We start from the raw sequence: 13,875 nt of genomic DNA, 5'->3' as shown, positions 1-13,875 counted from the left end.
CTGCCACTTACGTGGACTTTCTGAATGTTTTCCAGCCTTTGTTCCAGGGCCCTCAGCTTATCTCTCAGCTACCAGAGTTCCTCCTTCCAACATTAGACAATCAGGGGTAGATTGTTGGGGCTGAATTCCACCCCTCCCCCTTAAGGCAGCTAGACACACCACTGCTAGGCTCTTTCCTTGTCTTGGTGCATTTCCCATAAATACAACATGAGTGGCTGTCAAATACAGCATTCCCAGTGCTGGCTTTTAAAAGATACTCTGTCAGTCAAGTAGATATTTTCGGCCACTGGATGAGTTGGCTGAGGTGCTCCCTGGATGTGCTCCACAGCTGACCAGCCTCTCCTCTCCAAAACACTTGTCAAAGATGCCTCTAGAATCAAAGTGAATCTCTAAACACAACCAGTCTGATACCGGCACAGTTGGTCCCAAGAAATTCTGGGACTTCATCTAAATGTGAGGACAGAGTGACTATTGAATCAGTGGGGTGACCCCAATCCCAAGCAGATGAAGATGAAGGTGGGAAGATTACCTCACACTGTGTGAAACTCCAAGAAGCTGCTATCTCAGGACATGGAAGGCCAGAGCAGGAGGATCCTAAACTTTCAGTCAGGGTTACGGAGAAAGACCCTGTAGGAAGGAAGACAAAAAGTCCTCAGTCCTACAGGAAGGATTTAAGTTCAGATCCATGTCAAATAAATTAGGTAATGAAACCCTTAAGCTAAAATACCGCAGACTGTATGTAGAATTCAAGAACCAGGCATACTTTCTTCACCAAGACATGAATCCATAAATTATTTTTTAAAAAAGAATACAAGATTTTCATATGCCAAAGACATTAACAAAGTTGAAAACAAAAGATGATTTTAACAAAAAAAAAAAAAAAACCTTATAAAAATATCTCCCAACTTAACATGTAAAGCCTGCGCGGACTTCTGTCAGATGGACCATGAATGGCCAATCCCAGTTTTTAAAGCATCAAATGACGACTTGTAATTCTTTGAAGGTTATGACGTCTACCGCTGGCACAAGTGAGTGTTGAATGGGTAAAAAAGGGAAGAGTCCCTTTAATGCAGGCTCCGCTGAGAACATCATCCCTTGGTGGTCTTTGGCAAGGGCTCTCTGATCAAACTCACCCTGGGTTTAAATATGTGCACCCTTCAGTGCAGAAGTGGTCGTAGTACTGTGAGTCTGGAATAGATTCTTCACTGGTATTTCTCCTACACTGGTGAGGAGTTGGCTGTGCCTTTTCTGTGCACTTTACTTCAGGCTTCTTTACTGGGAGCCCTTTGCCTCAGCCATGAGCACCTCCAGTTTGTTTGTGGTCATGTTACTAAAGAAATAAAACAATCAAAGCAGGTGTAGTGACAGAGTCAGATGTGTGCTGTTAAGAGATACTAGGGAGGACCAAAGGAACATATTCCTTTATCTTAACGTTTTCTTTAATGCTCGAAGTTACTTTGTAAGCCAAGGAATAGTTAAAACATATAAATAAGTACAAAACGAAAAACCTCACTCACCAGCTTCACCTTTTGGACATGTTCTACCTCTAGAGGCAATCTTGGTTGCTGGCTTGGGTGTTTCCTTTCCAAACTATTTCTATGTATGAATGAACAAATAAATAAATGGTGTTTATATGTGGGGAATTGTATAGCTCACAAACATATACCAATTGCTGTTTTGCAATATGGTTTAGTAAGGCAAATTAATTTACAAAGTATTGGCCAATAAAAGGAATGGTGAAATTCAGAAATCACATTGGTACACAGACTTAATTTTTTCCTTTAGTTTTTTATCCGGAGAGGCCACAAACCAGAGCGCGCGCGCGCGCTCTTCCATTTTCACCAGTAGGTGGCGCACTCGCACTACGTGTGCTGTTCACATTCTCGGTTCTCTTTTTGTGATTTTTCGGTCTTGAAAGAGTTCCACCAAGGTTTCTCTGATGTGTTGTGCTTTTTGGTTCCATAATTTAGTAGATTGCACTATTGCTTATAAGCACTGCTTTCCATCAAGTTGGTTTTATTTTTTTCCCAAAAAGTAAAGCCAAGGTCTTATGTATCCTAGGCTGGCTTTGAACTGTGATGCTGAGGGTGGTCTAGAACTCCTGGTCCTCGTCCCAATTCCACTTCTCAGGTACCGAGATTACAGGCGTGCACCATCACACTGAGTTTGTGTGGTGATGGGGATTGAGCATGTGTGCTAAGCAATCACTCTACCAACTGAGCTACCACAGCCCTGAGATTTTATTACACTGTGTCTTTCCCATTTATAAGGAACTAACTAATTCATCACTTTCATTATTATGTGGTGTTTGGGTTTTTGCTGTTTTTGTTTTTTGTTTTTTTTTTTTTTTTTGTTTTTTGTTTTTTTTAGCTTTGAACTCTCTACATTCAGTGGCATGGATTCTCAGCAGGGGTCATGCTGATCTTCACATGCTGGTAGAGGTTATTCGTATAACATTTGCAGGGCACCGGTCTTCAAATGCAAAGATCTTTATCAGGAATTACCACCCTCCCCCAACACACACACACACACACACACACACACACACACACACACACACACACCAGCTTTGAACAAATAACATGCACTCCCCAGAAGTAGACTGTATGATACCGACATTTTTAAGACCTGCGACCAATGTAAACGCTGCATTAAGTAGGAGCGCCGATGCCAACGAAGTCGCGCTGGAAGCCAAGCCGGGTGGCGGTGGGCAGCTCAGGGAAGACTGATGGCTGGGTGTGATTCGCCAACCGCGAAATCAAGTGCACAGAAGGTCAGTTAAGAGGGGGCTTGATTCACACCGTGGTCACGGGTGAACAGGGCTGAGAAAGTCTGTTGTGCTCTCCGGGGTACCCAGGTCCTTCCCGGGGTAAGGAATTCAGCACCAGGGAGGAGCACTCGAAGTTATCCTTAAGAAAGGCGGAGTTCGCTTCCTGCCGATTTCCTGATCTGGGGAGGCTGCGGATGTGGCAGTCTACGGCAGCCCCGCTGTTGGTTACTACACTGGGAGTAAATCGGAGGATTTCTTAAAAGCAGAGTCGCAGTGAGCAGACATCAGGGCCCTGAAACAGGGCAGTCTGTTGCTTATTCTTTTTTGCTCCTTTAGGACATGGGTTTCAGCCATTGGATTTTGAGTTTATGGACAGTTTGTGTGTAAAGTCTCACAGTTGCCAAAGCAGACGCTAGAGGGACACCAGCAGTTTTAAAACCAGACAATGAGACAAATCCATGGACATAAAATAAACATGCATGGATTTTCAGAAACAGGTGTTAAAGAAGGAGTAAGGTGCTTAGAAGACAAAGGCCAGCTTACCCTGCTGTGCATGCTGTGTGGGAATACTATCAAGGAAGCTGCTGGGAGTAGGGTCAGAAAGGGAGGCTGTGCCCTGGGGTGTGGCTAGGGTTAAAAAACGGTGAGCATTCTGAGTTTGCAGTTCTAAGTAATATGTTAGAACCCACAGGCAGGGCTTGAAGGGTTTCTAACCATGCACACCAAGAGGGTCACAGAAGCAGAAAGCAATCAGTTCTAACTTGAGTGTAGCGTATAGCAACGGAAGCCAGGGCCATTTATGAGGAACATGCAGTGTAGACAGAAGAAGAGGGGTGGGGCCAAGCTGCCGAGAGGCAGAGGGGGCGGAACAGGTGTCTGAGTTGAAAGTTCAAGAGCTGCAAGACCCTGAAACAGAGCTTTGGCTGGACCATGAGCAGATGGGAAGGAGTTTGGAAGTGCAACACAGAGAATTAGAGGGGAAACAGTTTGAGGAAGAGAAAGCAAACTGGGGAAACCAAGAATGTATCTTTAGAACGGTCTTCTTGAGTAGAGCTGTGGCAAAAGAGAAGAGAGGCTAGGTGTATGTGTCCGCCACTTACTCATTTGAACAGTCTCTCTGCGTGGCCCTGACTGGCTACAAGGTCTTTTAGACTTTATTGACTATGCACTAGCTGCCAGTATGACAGCTTGGACATCAGTGTTTGTTGGATCCATTTGACCAGTCTGCGCCAGTTTTATCTATAATGGTGGATTTATAGTGAAAAAAAATATTTTTTGTTGTTATTGGTCTGGATGGAGATTTAAGTGACTTGAACTTTCTACAGTTCAAGGTTCTTAAAAATTAACAGCCATCAGTACACATTTGTATTCTCTTTTCCTTAGTTAATTAAAAAAACGTTTTCAGGCTTACTTACTTACAAACATGTTCTGGTGGTTTGATTGTTTACAGAATATTCCCCCCCCCTCCACCCACTCCCAAAACGCCAACTCAGTGGTTCATAAAGTTTTCCCCATTTTAAGTCTCAACCAAAACCGGTGGGAGAGCTTGAGGAAACCCTAAGGTGCTTCTCCTTCTCTCTGTCGATGCTTTTCCAATAGATGCTGAAGAACATCACCACATTCAACTACTGCCCAGTTAATCACGCCGGTCACTATACAAACTTAAGTACAGAAGGCACAAACCACACATCTAGATAAAAATAGTTCACGGCGTTTCTTCATTTACCCAACAGATACTTGGAGATGGCCTCCTGCTGGCCCTCTGACGACACTGCTGCTGTGTACAGAAGACAGACACAGGTTGTTGCTATTGAAGTTTATTGTCAACTCTCAGATTAATATGTACAAACGTGTAAAGTACAGCAAATTTGCCTCTGCCAGTGGCACGCTGTAGCTTAGTATACAGACGGATCCCTTACCTAATGTGTGAGCACAGTCTTGGGTAAATACAGGAGTCTCAGCCAATCAGGGCACCGAGAGGTGGCCAACTGTCCAGACACAGCCATGAATGGGGCAGGCTGGGCTGTAGCCAACCTGTTTTCTCTCTGTGTCCCCTTTTTTTTTCCTGTCAGCTTGGGCTGACAGTTGCCTGGTGGTCTTCTCTGAACTTTTACTGGTTCAGGCTACTGTCCAATTCTTGAATCTTTGTTAAATTTAATCTGTCTCACAAAACGAAACAAAACAAAACAGGGCCAAATGATTAAACTCCAAACTAATGAGCTCAACTGTTTTCTCAACATCTCAATTCCTCTTTCAACCCACATTCACACAACTAGGAAATGTTATACACTGCCCTAGAGATTTATTTCTTTTTTTTCTAATTTTATTACTTCTTTGAGAACTTCATATAGTATGTTTTGATCATATCCAGTTCACTCCCCCAACATCTCCCAGATCTATTCCCTTCCACATCCCCCCAACTTTGTGTTCTTTTAAAGCTTTTTTTCCCGTACAATATACTTTTTATCAAATTTTTCTCCTTCAACTTCTCCCCAATTCTCCTCACTCCCATACCCACCCAACCTCCTGCTCTTTCAAAAAGGCATCAAGTACTTTTTGATTCGATTACTGCTCTAATTTCTTCCCTCTCACGATTAAGGTCTAAAGTCCCGCCGGTGTTTGCCTACATTACCACAGGGATTTATTGCCGTATTGCTCAATCTCACTGATCCCCATGAATCTCTCACCCCACCCCCAGTTCCATACACTCCTGCTTACCCCGAGTCTAAAAGGAACGGAAGCAAGAGACATCCAGAACTGTTTTTCATAAGAGGAAAAGGTCCTCAGTTGCTGAAAGCCTTAGTTGGCCACACGCCCCTGTACTTGACTCTGGGATCATGCCTCTGATACAAGACACTGGGAAAATAAGGACATGGGGCTCTGTGGGTACCCCAGTTTCCCTATCTCACACTCTTCTCCATCTTCCCGTTGCACTAGCCCGCACACCAGCCTCCATACTTCCCTCCTTTACTTTTGTGCTAAGTTTGTGTTCTCTTTTCAGCTTTAGGACTGGACTTAAATAAAGACCAAACCCAGATTCCCACTGTCTGCCAAATGTGGAACTTACTGGCAAAGACATTTACCCCCTGAAAAGGAAGGGTTAGAAGTGAAGACACCAAACAAGTAGAAGCTCCTGACAAATAGAAACAGTCATAGGCACATTTGACAAAGAGGACTTCAAACAAAAAACCAATCAGAAAAGACAAAGTAACCTTCCCTATATTAATTAAGGAACCCACCCATCAAGATAGAATTCCTGCTATAAACATAGGTGCACTGAACATCGCTGCAGCCAACTTCACGTAGCAGACGCTGCCAGACATAAAGGGGCAGATGGTCCAATAACATTGGGTGAGTGTAAAAAAGTACTTTCATCAGTATATAGGTCATCTGAGTTAAAAAAAAAAAAAAAGTGTCAGAGAAATTTCTGAATTATACTGTACCATAAATTAAACGAAATCAGCAGACATCTACAGAATTCTGTTGTATTCTGTACAACAACTGTAGAATATTCATTATTCTTAGCAGCCCATATAATTATCCCTCAAGTGGATCACATTTAAATCACAAAGCAAGGCCCACGAGTGTGAAAATATCATATCACATAGAGTCAGAATCAAGACCGGCAGCAGGAGAAATGAAAAGACATTAGGTGATGCGCTCTTACATGGTCAAAGAGTCATTCAAAAAATCAAAAATGGAAAGCTAAAAGTCTAGAATAAAATGAAAATGGAAGTGTGGCTTACCAGAATCTTTGTGATACAAAAGATGTAGTTACTCTAGAAAACTGTTCATAAGCATAGAGGTCAGGAGATGCCGAGCAGGACGGAGGAAGTCAGAGAACAACTCTTTGAACTCACCTCTTTCCTTCCACATTTATGTGAGGTCCAGGGATGAAATTCAGGTCACCAGGCTTATGTGGCAAGTGCCTTTATCATCTTGCTGGCTGGAGGAAAGACAGTTCTCATGTGGAAGAAAGCAGCTATGAGTGTTAGCATTTTAAAATTATAGACTTGGAGGGAAAGGGGGGATACAATGTAAATACATTGTATCTACATATGAAATTACCAAAGAATAAATTATAATAAAAGAATTTTTACAGTTAAAAAAAATCAGAGACATCACCAACATAATGATGCAACTCTAAAGTTTCAGAAAAACAAGAACAACCCAAGAATTCTTTAATTCTTCTTTATGGTCAAATAAAACTCCATTGTGCCCTGAATGATAATAATAGCAACATTAGCCTATATGTGCATCACGTTTTCTTTAGCCATTCATCTCTTTATGGACATCCAGACTGATTCCAAAACCCAGCAATTGTGACCGGGCTGTAATAAACATGAGTGTACAAATGTATCTTTGGGACATTGACTTATGGTCCTTTAGCTGTGTGTGTGTGTGTGTATTTGTATGTGTGTGTATTTGTGTGTATTTGTATGTGTGTATATGTGTATAGGTGTATGTATATGTGTATATGTGTATATGTGTATGTGTATGTGTGTGTATATGTGTGTATATATGTGTATATGTGTATGTGTGTATAGATGTGTATGTGTGTGTATGTGTATATGTGTATGTATGTGTGTGTATATGTATATGTATTTGTGTATATGTGTATGTGTATATGTGCATGTGTGTATATGTATATGTGTGTGTATATGTGTATGTGTATTTGTATGTGTGTGTATGTGTATATGTGTATGTATGTGTGTACATGTGTATATGTGTGTATAGATGTGTATGTGTGTGTATGTGTGTGAATGTGTTGTGTATATATATGAACTGTGTAGTTGACCTTTATTGCTAAGAGAGAGAGCTGAGTTATATAATAATTTCAGTTTAATTTTTTTCCAAAATTTTTATTGATTCCCATAGTGGCCAGAGTGGTTTACATTCAAGACTCCACAAAAATACCTATACAGCCAAAGCAGTCCTCAAGAAAAACAAAAATAAGGCTGTAGTTATCATCATACATAATTTTAAGTTATAACACAGCCATTTGACAAAAAAACAAAAAACAAAAACCCATAGTACTGGCAGAAAAGCAGGTGTATGAACCGATAGGCTAGATCAGAGGACCCAGAAATAAGCTACATCAAAGACACCTGAGTAAAGGACAAGGAAGAAAAAGTAATGGACAAGGAGAGTAATGGAGGGAAAAGATAAATGCCACATGCATTCTCTCGTATGCAGGATCTAGATCTTATGTATTTGTATGTATGCATATATGTATGCTTGTAATGAATACATGTATATAAATTTGACTTGGTTGGTTAAACAACTATTATGGAGAATGGAAAGGGTCAGCAGGAGAGAGGAGAGAAAACAGGAGAAGCTAATGGGGTCAATATGAGCAAAGTATATATATATGAAAATAGCCTAATGAACCTCATAATTCTCGTGATAATTAAAAAAAATCATTCTAAAAAAGAAGAAACTATAAAGCCTGAACCTGATGGATGAAGAACAGTGATCTTATAATGACATCTTTTTTCTTCAGAGAGGCTTCAGTAAATTCACTCAAATGTCAAATTATTGAAGCATCTAATGAACAGGATTAAAATAAATCATGATAGAACTGAAATTCAAAACAAAATTTCCTTGCCTTCTTACAGTAGTATGTTATTCAGATAGAGGAGCAAGACATTAATTATTGTAGAATTTAATTATGAACAAATAAATTTTATTATCCTAGTTAATATCTTTAAATAAAAAATCATTTTGATTATATTTACCTTATCTCCCAACTTCTCCCAGATTCATCTTTACTTCCCTACATACCCAACTTGATGCCTCCTCCTCCTCTTCTTCTCCCCTTCCCTTATTTTCTCCCTTCCCGATCCCCTCCCCTTCCTACTCTTCTTCCTCCTCCTCCTCTTCCTCCTAATTCTTCTATTTTTCTTCCTATCAAGTTTAGTTCATGCTGTCCAGACACTCTTGAATGTCTGGTGAACCCACTAGGACCACTCCCTTAAGGAAACTAACTTCTGTCTCCCAGTAGCTACCAGCTGCTGATAGCGCCTTCTAGGATGGACTCAGTGTCTCTCTCCACGCTGGAATTCTGTCTGGCCTGAACCCGTGCAGGTCTTGTGTTTGCTGCTCAATTGCTGTCAATTCATTTGTGCCAGTGTATCTAGAAAACACTGCTTTCTTATAACTGTCCCCAGCCTGTTATAATCATTCTGCCCCTTCTGTGATTATCCCTGAACCATGGGGTGGAGGAGGTGTCATAAATGTCCCATTCTGGGATGGGTACCCTATAGTCTCTTATTCTCTGCACTTGACCAATCGTGGTCTCTGCACTCATTGGCATCAACCACAATAAAAAGATTTCCTAGTGAGGGTTGATGAACACATGCATGTATTTTTAAAATAAAAGTTTCTAGGGACATCACTAAGTAACAAAATGTCTCCCAAGTGTGGAGAAGGAAGGGAAAAGAGGAGGTGGGAAGAAACCTGTAAGTAGTGGGGAAGTGAGGGTAGGATGGGAAATCCTGAAGATCTTCCAAGTAGAGACAAGGGATTTTAGAGTCTTAAATAGGTTATGGAAGAAGTGCGATGACTTCATCTCTTAGTGAGGCTGATGAACACAAGGAGACACATGGGAAGAGAGAGGTTTGTTTTGTGCAGCAAGTGAGGGCAGCCCTAGAAGTAATTTTCTAATTCCTAACAAAGAAAGCAAGCTGCTTTGACTGGGTAACTCACAGGTGTTTGGATAGGACGGCCTCATTTACCGTGGGGGTGGGGATGGGGGCACACACTCCATTCCAGGGGGGGATGGGGCACACACTCCATTCTCAGTCCAAGTTCACAGGTCACACATCTGACAAATAAGCAAACAAGTGGTGTGGCTGCAAATACCTCTGGGAGTATTTTGCATTAATAATGAGCAAAGATTATTCTGGATCATCTCAAAGAAATACGTACGAATGACTCAGAGCTTTTGGCTGGTTCTTGGACATTTCTCCGAAGGGATGCAAGTTCAAGGCAAATCAGAACAGAGCACATCCCTAAAGGCACTTTGTGAAACATTTAAAGTGGCAGCAGGTTTTATGTAAGTATAGCAAGTTGCTCCTAAAAGCGGCCACCTAGAGTACTTTCAAAAGGGATCTGTGTTTGTTAGCGTAGGAAAACTAAATAAAGCTTTGTTGCTTTTTGTTGTTGTTGTTTTCAGTCTCTTCTTCAGATATGAAAGTCTGGAACCTTCTCTGCAGAGTTGAAGGCAAAGAGTTTTGTCAGAAATACCCACAGAGACTTGCAATGACAGGTAGGGCAATCTTGCCAGAGGGAGTGGCTTCCTGCCTCCAGCTCAGATTTCTCTTCTTTAAATGTGGCTTTCCTGGCAGTTAGAAAGCCCAGGGGGCTAATGCAGTGGAGAGCAGGGAAATTCCAAAGCACTTCCCAGAGTAAGCAATAGTACATGTGCCCATCACCCACTGCTTATAAACCAAACCACAAACATCCTTTGGGTGAAGGAAAATTAGGACAGGAACTCACAGAAGAGGCAGGAAGTGAAGCAGAGGTCACAGAGGGGTGCTGTTTACTGGTTTGCTCCCTATAGCTTGCTCAGGCTGCTATCTTATATAACCAGAGCCACCTGCCCATAGGTGGCACTGCCAACAGTAGATGTCACTTTCCCATATCAATCATTAATCAAGAAAATGTCCCATAGATTTGCCTACACACCCCTCTGATGGAAGCATTTTCTCAACTGAACTTCCCTTTTGCCAAATGACCCTGGTTTGTATCACGTTAACAAAAACACCAACCAGTTCACCCTTTAATAGTCAATCTGTGAAAGTTAGAATCTGATCCTGAGGTTAGAGAACTCAAGAGCCAGTGTGATACACAGAAGGAAAAACGGAGAGGGGGAGAGAGGAGGACAAGGGAGAGAAGGAGGAACTTTTTCCTGTTTATACCCTGTGGATTTAAATATGCCACTAAAAGCATTGTATATAAACAGGCTGGAGAGGATTTCATGACTCCGTCAGGGACCCTGCGTCATTCCCATCTGTATAAACAACTTCACCAGCAAGGCACAGCTTTCTGAGGAGAGATGGATGCCGGCTTTTTCAACTAAACAAAAGCAGGAGGGGAGGAGACCTGTGATAGTCTACAGAGAAGAAAAACATCCAAAAAAGATTCTGTTATTCAGTGGGTGGAGGTGGAGCCCCAGAGTAAGACGGGCACAGAGGACATGGGGGAAGAGGAACCAGATAGGCAGGAAATGAGCCTCCCCCAATGTGGAAAAAAGGGTTGCTGAAGTCTGACACAGACCATTTTGTGCAAAAACCACCAGAACAAAAGTCAAACAAACCGATGTTTGTTTTCTAGAGTGGAAAAGCAAAGGACGATTTCTCTGATCTTGGTTGCATAAGACTGGGGTAGAAATACTGAAACAGAAATTAATACCACTGAAGCAGAGGGACATAATGCCTTCTGTGGGTTCGGCATTAACTCAGCCTTGCCTGTGTTTCTTTGGACTGAGACTTTATTCCAAAATCCCATGCTGAACAAAAAGAGGTAAAATTAGCTGAGGAGATGGCTCAGTGGTAAAGAGTTCTTACTGCTTTTTCAGAGGACTGGAGTTTGACTTCCAGCACCTACATGGTGGGTCACAACCGCCTACAGTCCTACAATTCCAGCTTCCAGGGAATCCCATGCCCTCTTCTGACCTCGCTCTGCAGGCACCAGCACTAACACATGCATGTCTACACAAATGAATAATTTTAAAAACAATAACAATAACAGCAAAACAGGGGTCAAATAAAATAAGAAATTCAAGTAACCCTGTCACATATGATAATTCCTCCCATGAGGCCATCTATGTGACATCTGTATACTGTTAGGTTACATGTCCTCTAATCAAAAATCACTGCAATCAACCCCAACCCTTGCCAGCTACAGAGAGCCACCATGGCCTTGGCATTCTCCCAAAGAGTTGAATCTTCTTCCTCATTGTTGCTGCCAAGAGCCATCCCAGCTGCTCCTGATACCCAGGCCTAAGACAAGTCACATGTAAAAGTCCTTATGACTTTTGGCTTGGAGACTAGGTCACAAGGTATGACACTAAATCCCCATCCTTGAAAACTTCTAAATGCAAGAAACTTTCTTTGTCCTATGGAATGAAAAGGGGAAAGGTTTGTTTCATCCTTCTGGGCCCCTTCATGCAATTATGAGATGATGCTATAAGTCTCCTAGTGGCTGGAACTAAAGGGAGTTGAGGGTATTTCCTTTTGGAACCACATCATGCTATATATGCCAGTTATCTCTCCTCATGCCCTCCCACGTGAAGGCCTCATCATGGATGTCAATAGCTATATTGCTATGACTCTCCTAATCAAGAGTCTTTGAAGGGTAATTTATCTCACCTTCCTTTCTATGAATCTACAGATTTTTAAAAAAATATCTTTAGCAGATGCTAGCATCAAATCATCCTGGGGCGTAAACTCATAGTGCACCATATCTCCTGCCTCTAATAACTTCATGATTTCAAAGAGCAAGTGTGGTTTCTACTAAGTCTTTTCTCTCCCTGAATGGAGTGGCTCTTTCCTCTGCCTCATGATGTACAGAGTCACTCCAGGTAGCACATATACCAAACTGGAGACTGGAGCACTCTTTTGGGGCTGTCCTGTGGTACAGTAGGGTCACCTACTGTGAGTGGAAACAGAAATGGTAGTGTTTCAAGTAGAGGAGGCAAGGTCCTGTTCCAGAGAAGAGAGGATGCTCAAGAGGATGGGAAATCTAACAGTCCCTTCAGTGACAGTGTCATGACAGTTACAGACAAAATTTTTCTGAATTGGAACATTTCATTCTGGAAGGTAGCTCCATTAAGATCCAAATGTACTAAAAGAAGGCTTGCTAAGAATAGAGAAATAAACAACTTGAAAGTCTCAGGGAGTTCCAGAAACTTACAAGTCCTCTCTCTCCCTAAAATTATATAAGTAGGGAAGATTACTGAGGAAGCTTAGGCCAGCCAAACTGCCTAGAGAAAATCATCCTCAAGCTACCTGTAAGTCATGTAGATAATTCTATGATCCCAGGTCTTACAAGTTGTCACTCATGCTAGGGTAGGTTTTAGATGATGGTGATGCCTTTGAGCCACCCATATTACTGTAAGTAGCCCCTAACACACACTCCTATAAGTAACCTCAGTAAACTCATTGGGTCATGAAAGTTGGACTCTGGTGGTATTCTTATTTTGGTCTGTTGTTACTTCCCTATTTGTGCTGAGAAGACATATGTTCATGTCTCCTCAGGAATAGTACCTCAGGACAGATAGACTTGCTGACTGAGACATTATCAGTTCCTTTTTCTAACATACTCCTCTTCCTATTTTTGACTTAATAAAAATATGCCTGGAGTCAAGGCACTAACGATTTTTCTTTGGGGTTTTTGTCTCAACAATGACTGTCTTCCCCCTGTATCTTCGGAATGTCCTCTTTCTATAAAGACCAGTCATATTGGGTTTAGACCCATCCTCATTACTCCATTTCAACCTTCTAAGACTTCTATGAAAAGACTTTATCTCCAAACATGGTCACATTCTGAGCCACTGGGGACTGCACATTCAATTCAGATTTTGAGGGGAACATAGTAATTGTAACACATAATGCCCATGTCCTCCAACTCCACCTCAGACGGTGATGAAATTGTGTCTCTCCTGGACTGCCCCTGCTACACGATGGGCTGGAATATTTGCAGGGGGAATTCTGGGCATCTATGAATGGCAACTAAGAAGGACTCCTAAGTGCTAACTAAGCCATAGTTTCTTGAGATTTAGCTAATGACCAGGTAACTGGGCACTACCAAGTGTGCCAGGCATACTGAGGCAGGGGAGTGCTCATCACTTTGTACTGCCCCAAGTAGTCAAGCACCAATAGTAATTGGAGCCTCCCCTCTGAGTGTCTTTATAACTGTCCTGTGTTCCTCACCTCTGACAGAAACTCAACAAACACTTCACACTACTTTTTTACCCGGCACTTCACACTCTTTGTGGTGTGATGCTTCATCTTCTAAACTAAATTATATGTCTTTAAGTCCATGAGACCCAAACCCATAGGCCAGTGGACTGGGTTCTTTGAGAACTTGACAGTATGTAG

Source organism: Micromys minutus (genome assembly GCF_963924665.1).
Source record: "Micromys minutus genome assembly, chromosome: 18".
NCBI classification, from domain to species: domain Eukaryota; kingdom Metazoa; phylum Chordata; class Mammalia; order Rodentia; family Muridae; genus Micromys; species Micromys minutus.
Note: the sequence above shows the minus strand (reverse complement) of the source record.